This window comes from Bos indicus x Bos taurus, chromosome 20 (genome assembly GCF_003369695.1).
Source record: "Bos indicus x Bos taurus breed Angus x Brahman F1 hybrid chromosome 20, Bos_hybrid_MaternalHap_v2.0, whole genome shotgun sequence".
NCBI lineage: Eukaryota > Metazoa > Chordata > Mammalia > Artiodactyla > Bovidae > Bos > Bos indicus x Bos taurus.
Genome location: NC_040095.1, coordinates 31,519,335 through 31,527,692, shown reverse-complemented (window position 1 = coordinate 31,527,692; position 8,358 = coordinate 31,519,335). Strand labels below are relative to the sequence as shown.

The 8,358-nt window shown below is 43.3% G+C and overlaps 1 pseudogene; it reads left to right on the top strand.

Annotated features, from left to right (window-relative positions):
- The first annotated feature begins 6,602 nt into the window (after nt 1-6,602).
- LOC113879005 lies at nt 6,603-7,184 on the top strand (annotated as a pseudogene).
- The last annotated feature ends 1,174 nt before the right edge of the window (nt 7,185-8,358 follow it).

The following is an 8,358-nucleotide window of genomic DNA, read 5'->3' as shown; positions in this document are numbered from 1 at the left end:
TTAAGAATCACAATAAATACTAAGCTAAACTAGTAAAAATCCACACTTAGATTCATCCAAGTAAAACTACATAACACCAGTGATAAGAAAATTTTAGTATTCAGAACAACAATAAAAAAAGATGGCTTACAAAGTCAACAATTAGACTAAAGCAGACTTCTCAACAGGAAAAAAACAAAGACCACAAAATAACAGAAAGTGCTGAGGAAAAATATCTGCTAATATCATTCAAGAGGATGGATGAAACAAAGTGTGTATTTTCAAACAGCCCCTGAAAGAACTACTAAAGAATGTACTTTAGAAAAAGAAAATTTAATAGAAAAGAAACATGTGGAGATGAAAAACCAGTATGGATCAAAGAACTTGGTAAGTACGTTGGTAAATACTCGTTCACTATCTGAAATAAAGGTAATAATAATGACTACTGAAGAGAGGAATTCAAATGAAGTAAAACTAAGATACTTAAAAAATAGGAGATAAAGAAGGTGATTTAAATTACAGAATTCTAAAGTCATTCTTTTGCTCAGAAATAGGGTAGACATATCAATTTTGACTTTTTAGAGTATTTTTTTAATGTAAGAGTAATTGCTATAAAATTATAATCTCTAGTTTCAAAGGGAGAGAACTTCAAAATCATGATTTGAGAGTACACATAGGAATGGTTGTGACTAACTGTAGGTGTAAGTAATTTCTATAGAGAAAAGAAAGGATCTAAAGGAAATATGACAAAATGTTAGTATTTGTTAGTACTTATCATTTTCTATATTTTTTAAATCCTTTGCAATTAATTTTTTAAAAAAGAAGCTTCTGGTGCTGAACACATATCAAGCCACAATCACTGAACCTTCACTAAATGAAGAAGCTGAAGCAGCAAAGCTCATACTTGTCTAGGTAAGACCTCGCCTCCTGCAGAAGCAGAAGTAGACAGAATGTTCCTTTCTGTTTCTATAAGTAGTGTCCCTGTAAGGCATCTGAACTTGGAGCACGTGAGTCAGTCTCATAACTGCAGTCATAGCCTGTCTCCCCATGTCACAGTGAGCTCCATGTCCTGCTTTGTGATGTTTCTGGAGGAGTAATCTTAGTAGTCGTTCAAAGTCCTTTCCAAGTCTCTGTCTATGTTCATCATTTTCAGTCTTCATAAACTTATACAGAGTGTGCTCTGCATGATCACAGTCAAGTTTTACAGCTACAGTAAAGATATTATCTGGACTTCCCTGGTGGCTCAGTTGATAAAGAATCCACCTACCAATGCAGGTGACTCAGTTTCAATCCCTGGGTCAGGAAAGTCCCCTGGAGAAGGGAATGGCACCCCACTCCAGTATTCTTGCCTGAAAAATTCCAGGGAGAGAGGAGCCTGGTGGGCTACAGTCCATGGGGTCACAAAGAGTGACATGACTGAGTGACTAACACTTTCACTAGCAATCTAATCCCTTCAATTTACAAAAAAGTGAGGTCCAGAGAAGTCAGTTTTCTTGCCCTGTAAATTAGAAAACTGAAAGTCAGATTTCAGACCTGTCACTATCACCATTCTGTAAGATAACGCCAACATTCCTAAGCTAGTACAGAATGAAGTATATTATCTGTGAAGGTCCTGAAAGTATCATGATTTATAACCACCTGATAACCCCAGTGGAACAGCATAAGTACAGTGCTTCTGACATTCAAGGCCACGTCCCCTGGATATTCATGTCTAGCTTGTGCTTATCCAGTGCAGCTGTGCACCTGGGATCTTCAGAGATCAGCTCTCCTGTGTGACTCCAAGTTGTGAAGAGTTTGAAGAAAACATGTTTGTTGACAATACAACCTTAACCAGAGTCACAACATCGATAAGACAGTTAGACACACCTCACTGGAATGATCAAGTCTGACCAGGTCATCTGCTATTGAGTTAAAGAATCACTACCCTGGAGAGGACTCTGAGAAGTCACAGAAGGACATCTAGATCTAACCATAGCGCTTCTCAAACTTTAATGTGTACATGAAGCATGCAGGGATCGTATTAAACTACAGATTATGATTGAGTAGGCTGGGAGGGGGAGGCCTGAAATTCTGTATTTCTAACAAACCTCCAGGTGGTACCCATAGTTCTGGTCTCATGAGTACCCTTCAAGCAGCAAGGCTTCTCTCTGTGCACAAAACTGTCTCAGGGTCTGTGATGAGGAAACTGTGCTTCTCTAAGGCAGGACTTTGGTGGCCGGGGAGGGTATGAGGCAGGTGAATTGTTTGAGCAGAACCACAGAGCTAGTCATGTGCTGCAAGAATTATGGCTTTGCAGTCAACACATGACCATTCATGATTAGTGAACCTGAAAGACACATTTCCTGAAGGCTTCTGGGAGAAAGAATGGTTCCTATTTTTTGAGAGAGAAATTTTAAAGTTACTCTTGATGGTTTCATTCACCTTTCAACCAAGATGGAGTAGCCAAGACCTGTACCTTCCTGCTGGAATTACTGGGGGGAAAAAAGAAAGAAACAGGGTGAAAACATATAAAACAATGATTTTCAGACACTGGGCATCCAGCTGTGTAGGAGAGTAGTCCCTGAGAAATGGGAAAAACTGAAAAACATAAAACAGAGTATCAGTGAGCTATGGAACAACTTCAAGCAACTTAGTTATATGTTATTGGATTAACTGGGGTGAGTGTGATGATAAAAGAAAAGATTGGAAGAGATAATGGTTGAAATTCTCCAAATCTGATTTTTAAAAAAATCAGAAACTCAAGATTTAAAAATCTCCACAGAGACCCAGGTTCGATCCCTGAGTCAGGAAAATCCCCTGGAGAAGGAAATGGCAAGCCACTCCAGTATTCTTGCCTGGAGAATCTCATGGACAGAGGAGACTGGCGGACTACAGTAAGTCGTACATGAGGTCGCAAGAGTCAGACACGATTTACCGAATAAACTACCACCACTTGTCCCCAAGCACAAAAAAAAAGGAGAAAAGAAACACCATATCATTATGGCAGAGATAATTTTGGAGAAGGCAATGGCACCCCACTCCAGTACTCTTGCCTGGAAAATCCCACAGACAGAGGAGCCTGGTAGGCTGCAGTCCATGGGGTCGCTGGGAGTCGGACACGACTGAGCGACTTCACTTTCACTTTTCACTTTCATGCATTGGAGAAGGAAATGGAAACCCACTTCAGTGTTCTTGCCTGGAGAATCCCAGGAATGGGAGAGCCTGGTGGACTGCAGTCTATGGGATCGCACAGAGTCGGACACGACTGAAGCGACTTAGCAGCAGCAGAGATAATTTAAGTCAGTGGTGGAAATCTGTAAAATTTCCCTTAAAAGAAGTCTGTATGTTAACTAGTTTTGAAGAAGCTGTTTTAAATGAATTGCTGTTCTCCTTTAAGTCAGTACTGCAACCACTGTAATTTGGTTTCTGTTTCTCAAAACTAGCTCGGATAAATGAATAGATCTCATTGTTCTTATGTATTATTCATCTTGTTCACATGTTCAGGCCAGACCAAGCTCAAAGGGCAGCTACAAATTCTGTGCCCATTATCTGTTTCACCATAGCTACACACCCTATATGCCTTTAATGCATGTATTTAGGGGCTAGATTTCAATCCCATTCTTCATTTAGATATACTGAAGGCTGGCATGGTCTACACAACCCCTGCAAACTATTGTGAGTGAAAATATGATGATGATTTTTTTTTTTTTTTACTTAATTGTTCCAAGTTTTGTATACCCTTTCTGTCCTCTCAAGCACTGCCTCCTCCCTCCTCACAGTTTTACAATACACACCCCTTATTGTCCAAGAGCACAAGTAGCGTCCAGAAATCAAATGATGAAAGAGGGAGAGAAAGAACTGGACGCTGTCATCAGCCCATTGGCACCACTGTCCCTCTTGGCCCTGCTCCAGCGAATGATTGCTTGTCCCTGCTCTGGGTTATAATTCCAAGGTTTCATCTCTTCCATTTTGCAGGCACAAGTCCACCCTCTGACGCTCAGCCATTTTTTTCTGTAAAGGCTTGAAATCATGCCAGGGTGAACATGTCATCTAGGAAGTGTTCTTAACTTCAACTGCCTTCCAGTTCAGCCTAAGAGGAGTCTGCCTTCAGCAGATCTGGAATATTCCCATTTCTTTCTCATACGAAGGCCTGATCTCTTCATGCAATTGGTCTCTCCTTCTCCGGAACTCCACATATTAAGTGAAGGGCTCTCTTCATCAAATACAAAATGTTCTGTCCCCTTTCCCAGGATATCAGCTTGTTTGAGTCTCATCCTTGATAATTAAGAGTAGGCAGGGACTTTCCTGGTAGTCCAGTGGTTACGGTTTCACCTTCCAATGCAAGGGGTGCAGGTTCAATCCCTGGCCGGAGAGCTAAGATCCCACCACCAAGAAACCAAAACATAAACAGGAACAATATTGTAACAAATTCAATAAGACTTTAAAAATGGTCCACATCAAAAACATTAAAAAAAAAAATGAGTAGGTCATTCATCCTTCTCTTAAGGAAGACTTTATGCATAAAAGTGAAACAACTATCAACGGTTAGATAATTCTTTTATCTCTTTCTATACATATGGAATTTGCTCATATGATATTTTAAAATTCTGCTTCAGATCCTCACCCCATTATTCAGAATGTCCCTCACACTAAGAAGGCTAAAAAAATTCCAAAGGACATATACATACAGGTGGGAAAAAACTGCACTGCTTTTTTTGCTTATTTTAATACCAATGATCATTTTTAGACATCAAGACCTTCTAACAGATTCTAATTCCAAGGAATCCCGAGCTCCCCAGAAGTTCTCCAGGCTCCAGTCTTGACTGTCTTGACTAACATAAATGAGTAAACAGACCTCTCCTACCCACCAGCTTGGATACACAAGGATTTCCTTTCCTCCCTGCTCTCAGCCCAGGGCCTCTCTGCCAAGGAGTTGTCTCCACTTGCACCACAAAGAGTGGGCCCAGGTGCTCGTAGTTTAGAACTCTTCCCTTGCCCTTGCTGGGTGTGACTGAGAAACAAAAACTAGGGGGGAAACACCCCAGCAAGTGGATGTTTCTCATTTAAACCTAAAAAAATTCTCCATCCCAATGAACAAACTCTTCACAAACTCCCAGTCAGAAAAACTCTCAGTACCTCTAGCATCCAGCCATTGCCTAGCACATAGTAGGTGCCTGTTCAATACTGAATAAATGAATGAACGAATCTACACCTTTCTATGTGTCTCTGACTGCAGCAAATACCATGAACTTCGGTCGCTTAATATATTAATACTTCTATATTCTCACTTTAACAGGAACATCCCCAAATTTTAAGGCAAAAGAAATTTATTATTGCTCTGAAACACCATGGTTACTCTAATAATAGGATTTCAATACTGCTTATTCTTGCTGTCTGAGGCAGTACCCATCCAGGGTTGTTAACACTGGCTTCTACAACAAATAACCCTAAAATTTCATCAAGCCACAGCTGCTTTTATTTCTAGTCCACCGGCATTCTGATATTGATTGGGCAGGATCTAGTCTCCTTCCATCTGCCTCCTGGAAAGGAAAAAGAAGAGCAGAAGATCTAGGGAACATTAGTGGCTGTATCACTTCTACTAATATTCAACTGGCCAGAACTAGCCTCACGGTTCCAACTAGATGCAAGAGCACTGGGAATGTAATTTTCTTGTTTGCCCAAGAACTGAATGTCATAGAGCTTGGTGAATGCATTGCACTGTCTTTGCCATAGAGGCTAAAGGAGCGTTTCATATTTCATGTTTCAGTGCGGGGACAGGGGAAGGGGAGTGCAGCATTTTTAATATTTTTAATTATTAATATTGTAACCTTTACCCTATTTCTTCTATGCATTTCTCTTCAGTACAGATTTATCATGCAAGCCCCCTCAATCAGTCACTTAGAATATAAAAGTTTTCACTATGTTCTGAAAAATTACAGTAAACACATTATACAAGTAGGATTGTTCCATGTAAACAGTCTGGTTTCAAAGTCCATGGGTGTTGTTTATGAGATAAAAGTGTCCAGAGATTCAGCAAACATTTGCTATTGATGGTGAAAATGACAGCAGATTACTTCTGCCTGATCTCTGACCTTAACCCTTTCCATCTCAAAACTCTCCCTACAAAGGCCTGCTGCTCTTCCCTGTTCCACTGTGTTTAGCTCCCAGTTCTACTGGGGAAATAACGTCATTTCTACAGCCTCAAGTGTTCAGTCACTCCATCGTGTCTGACTCTTTGCAGTCCCACGGACTAGCCCACCAGTCTCCTTGGTCCGTGGAATTTCCTAGGCAAGAACACTGGAAGGGGTTGCCATTTCCTACAGAAGGGGATTTCCCCCACCCAGGGACCGAACCCACATCTCCTGCATTGGCAAGCGGGCTCTTTACCACTAGTGTCGCCTGGGAAGCCTCTGTGGCCTCAGGTCAAGCCCAAGTGAGTCTTCTCAAGTCTTGAGTTTTGGAGCTACTCCTGATCTATAGGCAGTCCTTCACTTTCTACTACTGTTCATTATACATACTTCTCTCTGCATCAAGGTAGTTTCTTTCTTACATATCATCACCCTCTACAGATCTGTGTGCCTCAGCACTCCCTCTGTGTGGCACAATCAACAGCACACACTGGCCTTTTCGAGAGCGGTGGCGATCGTGGATAGAGCGCCATGAAGGCCTCAGGGATGCTTCGAGAGTATACGGTGGTGGGGCTCTGCCTGCCAACCCCCAAATGCTGCACACCGCCCCTCTATTGCATGAGAATTTTTGCACCTAATCATGTTGTTGCCAAGTCCCACTTCTGGTACTTTGTGTCTCAGTTGAAGAAGATGAAGAAATCCTCGGGGGAAATTGTCTACTGTGGACAGGTGTTCGAGAAATCTCCCCTGCGAGTGAAGAACTTCGGCATCTGGCTACGCCAGGACTCCCACAGCGGCACCCACATGTACCGGGGGTACCAGGACCTGACCACCTCTGGCGCCATCACCCAGTGCTACTGAGACATGGGTGCCCGGCACCGAGCCCGGGCCCACTCCATCCAGATCCTGAATGTGGAGGAGATCGCAGCCAGCAAGTGCCACCGACCAGCGGTCAAGCAGTTCCATGACCCCAAGATCGAGTTCCTGCTGCCCCACCGGGTCCTCCGTGGCCAGCACAAGCCACGCTTCACCACCAAGAGGCCCAACACCTTCTTTTAGGTGCAGGCCCTCTGTCCACAGGTCTGCCCAAATAAAACTTAGTGGGAAAACCTAAAAAAAAAAGAAGCGAGGGCCCCTTATCACTGAATCCTCAATGCTTACTATGGTCTCTGGGTCAGCTGTTGTCACTGACCTTCTCACCAGCTTCCAGAAGTGAGGAGGACTCTATGGACAAATACTTCTTCTCCACTTCCCCAGTTAACTGCTTATACCCAGGGCCCACCCTCAGCCTCAAGTTAGGGGTCAAAGAGCCTCAGGGAGATCAGAAGGACTCAGAAGCAGGAGGAGGAGCCCTGATGTCTATCAGCATTTGCCAAGAAACTACTGTTTTCTCCACAATTCTAAGAGCTTCTGATGGACTGTCTCCAGGAATCCTCAGAATGCCTAAAGACTATTATGATTTCCCTTTAACAGAAAGTTACATAACCTGCCTAAGGCACACACGAGTAGTTGGTGGAGGGGCACCCAACACAGGATCAAGGAGAGAAACAGGGAGACAAGGAGGGGATTCCTTCTTTGGTATGAAGAAAACTGAGAGCAGGAAGATGCTAGTGCCCCACTTCTCCCCCTCCTCATCCTGCCCCCTACCCCCACCCCCTTCCCACCTGTCCCACCCAGAGCCAGGGGCTCCCTGCCTCCCTCTCTGACAGGCCCAGCTGCAGTTTCCCTGGCTTATTTTTCAACACTCAGTGCGAAATGGGTTAACTACATTCAAAGGGGGAAAAGAGAAGGAAACTGTGCTTTGGCACTTAACCCCAAAAGCATTCTTCCAGCCAATTTTCCATGAATAAAGTCTTAGACTCAGTCGTGTCTGACTCTTTGTGACCCCATGGACTATAGCCCACCAGTCTCCTCTGTCCATAGGATTCTCGAGGCAAGAAATACCAGAGTGGATTGCCATTTCCTTCTCCAGGGGACCTTCCCAACCCACGGACTGAACCCGGGTCTCCTGCATTTCAGGAGGATTCTTTACCATCTGAGCCACCAAGGAAGCCTTCCATGAATAAAACTGGCCCTTTAAACCTCCAGTTTTCAAAGAAAAGAAAAAAGTACCATTTACACAGTCACGGAAAAGACAATCAACAAGCCTGACACTCTCAGCATGCTAACTCTCGTTACTTGCTAAGGAACCTCAGGTTCATGAACTCTTTCCTCGGGAACATGGAACACCTCGTTCTTGTCAAGTCCCTGGTGACAAGGAGGAGCCACAGCT